General features: G+C 40.9%; 1 pseudogene; it reads left to right on the top strand.

Moving 5' to 3' along the window:
* Window positions 1-3368: 3368 nt before the first annotated feature.
* On the top strand, window positions 3369-3610 carry LOC138398659 (protein CEBPZOS-like; annotated as a pseudogene).
* The last annotated feature ends 319 nt before the right edge of the window (window positions 3611-3929 follow it).

Below are 3929 nucleotides of genomic sequence, written 5' to 3'. Positions count from 1 at the left end.
TTTTACATTTTAATAAAGAAATGTTGAAGCTCCTCTTGATGGGAAGCAAGAGTCTTTTCAAGCAGTTATTTTTACTTGTAAAGCAGTTCCTCAGGCTACGAACTTTGGACCGGTTCTCACACAAGTAGCACAGAATAATTTGAAAGAAAACTAAATTCCACTCTGCTTGAAGTGAGATAGAATAGATACATCCACATAGTTTAAGAATTAAAATGTATTACTCTTGGGGTCAGCTATGTTCTTGCAAAATGGAAATTACTACATCATATTTTCCCCGTGACCCTGTGAACCCTCTTTGGGTTCATGAAAATAGCATGCAGCTTAAATGATCCATGTGGGCATCACTATACAGTCAACAGCAACACGTTGTGGCTTCCAATCTGCTATCTTTTGTACAACTGATGTGTACTATGAATGAGCCTCACTGTTCTGATCCAAAATGAAAGTAGACATAGGAAAACGGCAGAAGGTGTCCACTGACTCAGCTCACACAAAGGGGAAAAAAAGGGGAAAAAACTTAGACAGGGAGGGCTTAGCTTTGAAGTGGCTGCTGTTTTAATTAACGTAAGGAACAGCCTGCATCGCTAGCATATTTTAACTAATCCAGGTTCTTTAAAAGGTTGGGATGTGATTCAGACACGGTGAGCCCCCTAAGCTTGACAACTGCACAGCTGACGTGATTTCCTGGCCAGTGAGCTTGACATTGGAAATGTCTACAGGGTACACTCCACAGTGGTCTGCTACAAAAAACCACCAGTCGTCATTCCTCCTCCCAGGCTCCTGGGTGAGATGTCCAGAGAGAACTGGAATTTGCAAGAAAGAGACTGGTTCAACCTCCCGTGGAGAATTTAACCACCGTGTCAGATTTTGAGCAAAAGTAAAACAAATGCGGGCAGAATCCAGCCCTTAGCATAGTTTCTCTTTCAGTAACCCTTCCTCGCAGGTTTGTTTATCACAATGAAAAGTTAGAGACAATGACATTATCTACCTTTGAGAGCTGGTTAAATATGTTGTGGTATAATGAGCCAATTGAAAACGACTCAACGGTTACAAATAATCAGGTAAATTGTATGTATCAATATAAAAAAGTAACCAGGGCATATTTTTAAGTGAAAAAAAGCAAATTTGAGATTAGACAGGATACAGAGTCCATTTGTGTGCAAAAGAATTTTTGGGGAAAAAATATATATATACAACTTTCTGGAAGAATTTGCAAATCAGCAGGCACTGTAGGCCAGGGTCTCTCGACAGAGGTGCTAGAAACACTCCAGGCTGGGAACTGTGTTGTGGGGGATCATCCTGTGCCTTGTAGGACATTTTGCAGCATCCCCAGACCCTGCCACGAGATGCAGTAGCAGCTCTCTCCTACCTCCACGCAGGTGTGACAACCAAAATGTCTCCAGACATTGCCCAGTGTCCCCTGGGAGGCACAGTTGTCCCCAGTTGAGAACCACTGCTCTGAGGAGTGAGGCTGGAAGAGGGCTTTTACTTTTAATCTTTCTTCCTCTGAACATTTGATTTATTTTTGTTTCTTTGTTTGATTTTACCACCTTCAATGTACTACTTGTATAAGGAAAAACTTAGCTCTTTAAAAAAAAAAAAGAGAGAGAGAAAGTTTACAGATCCACCCCAGAACTCATAAATAACCTGGAAAAAATGAACTACATAACTATAAAAATACTCCATAAAGCTGTGTTGCCATTTTGATTTATTTAATAGCTTCATGTAGTACATTTACTCCAAAGAGCTTAAGGCTCTGTTAAAAAAAAAATTCAGAAAACACATTCTAAAATTTTTATAGCCAAAAAATGACAGCAGCAAAACCATTGGGGAAGAGGCAGCCAAAATCAAGCTATTTAATGAACTCGATCACATGCACACCCAGGGCAAAGAGTTTTCTTTCTGCCCCCAGAACCAGCCCTCAGCAAACTTTGAGAAGTGTGAAATTTGTCTTCAATCTCCTTCTCCCCGCTTCAAGCCACTGCACTCAATTATCAATTCATTTGTGTATTTACTCAAACATGCTGGAGGACTATCTCATACACCGGAGTCTTGGGGGTTTGAGAAGCACCAACAGAAAGGTATAAATTCATTTATGGCTCTGTCCTTGCCAGTGACCTATGCACTTTAACACCCTCCTCAGAGACAGAAGAGTTCTCCTGGGGTGACTTCAGAGACCAGTGTCTCCTGGCAGAGGCTGCAGGAGGAACAGGGCTGCCTGCCAGATTACACAACAGAGGCAGCTGCCTGGCGAGTCCCGTGGCAAGGCCAGGCGGCACCTTAGGAAGGGACACAAGAGAAGCATCAGAGGAGAGGACAGCCATGTTGGTTTCAGGTAGTGAAGAGAAATCTCAAAGGAGGATGAGGAACTTCAAATCTTTTTGAGAGAAAAGTGAAAACGTTTGGGCAAACTGCAAAAAGCAAGGGACAGGTCAGGGAGGGGAAAGGGGAGGGGAGTGGGAGGGGAAGAAGATCAGTGTAAAAGGAAAAGTCTGGGGAAATGAGCATCAGAAGAGAAGTGCCCTCCCGACCCACCGACCTGAGAGCAGGGGGTAAGAAATTTAGAAAATGGACTTGGCTAGACTGGAAAATGGCCTCAAGGCAAAGGGTGTTTTCTGAAATCACAGAACTAGTGCTGAATTGTAAGGACAGGGTTGATGAAGTACCATGCAGGAAAGTCAGAGACATGAATAAGTACGTTCTACTTTTGTTAAAAAAAAAAAAAAAAAAAAGCAGCATTTGTCTCCTTCAAGTCACCATATTTTAATTTCATGGTGTTTATCCATTATTCCATCTCACTTTCATCAGTCTTCAGCCAAGACTTGAATGGCCATTTCCTGGTTGTGTGGGTGGTTGGGATAATGAGGGGTATTCTGTGGCTTTGCTGCATTTCTCGCACCCCTCCCTTCTTGAGAGTGCGTGCTCCCTTTGCTGTGCTCCATAAAAGATACTGTCACATCCAAGGAGCGCTGTCTGTGTGTGGCCCTGGAGCCCCTCCAGCCAGATACTAACAGCAGCAGCCAGAAAAGGCAGAAAATGGATTATAAACTTCAGTGTTAATGTTAGGACTAGCAGTGGCCATGGAGCTGGTGCTATTTTCTTCTGAAACAGAAAGAATAAATGCCCCGGGCTTTATATGAAATGAGTTCTCATTTGCAAAAAAAAAAAAAAAAAAATCTTCATTGTACTGCAAGGCAGTTGTAGTGTTGACTTTTAAAAATGTCAGTTTTCTTCATGTTGGGAAAACCATAAAATCAGAAATTCACCATTCAAAAATAAACAAGACTTTTTTCCCTGTCTTCTAATCTTACGTGTGGGAATATTCAAACGTCATACCCATGTGCAGCCCTGTGTGCATGCACTTCAGGATGGCCCACGCTATGGAACCACTGAGAAAGAAGATCTTTACAGGAATTCAGTGGCTGGACTTGTGGACCTTTATGGAGCATATATTTTGTTTAATAAGATGAACACAAGCCAAGATTTCAGGCAGACAATGGGCCAGAAATTTCCCTTCATCTTGGAAGTTTATTACAACTCCATGGAACAGTCTGGAATGTATGGAATCAGACAGCAAGATCAAGAAAAATGGTTGAACAGCAAAAATTAGAAAGTTGACTACTGATCAAAGTCTACCCTGGAGAGAAACGCCATAGTATCAAGGAAGAGTAAAATTCCAAAGTTGACATGGATGGATTTTGGAATATATAAGGCAAAAGGTAAATTTAATTCAGTGATTTTAGTCTTTGGATTGTGAAGAAATTAACTAAAGGTATGTTCATTATGTTATGAATGAAGTTTTGTTTATATTACTGGAAATAAAGAGGTTATTTATATAAAGAATAAATAAATAAATGACTTACCTAAAATCGAAATGTTAAGAATTATTATAAAATAACTGGAGGCTCACTTTGTATAATCTCTCATAG

The sequence above is a fragment of the Eulemur rufifrons genome, chromosome 18 (genome assembly GCF_041146395.1).
Source record: "Eulemur rufifrons isolate Redbay chromosome 18, OSU_ERuf_1, whole genome shotgun sequence".
Lineage (NCBI taxonomy): Eukaryota > Metazoa > Chordata > Mammalia > Primates > Lemuridae > Eulemur > Eulemur rufifrons.
The sequence above is the reverse complement of the archived record's forward strand: the minus strand, read 5'-3'. Positions and strand labels throughout refer to the sequence as shown.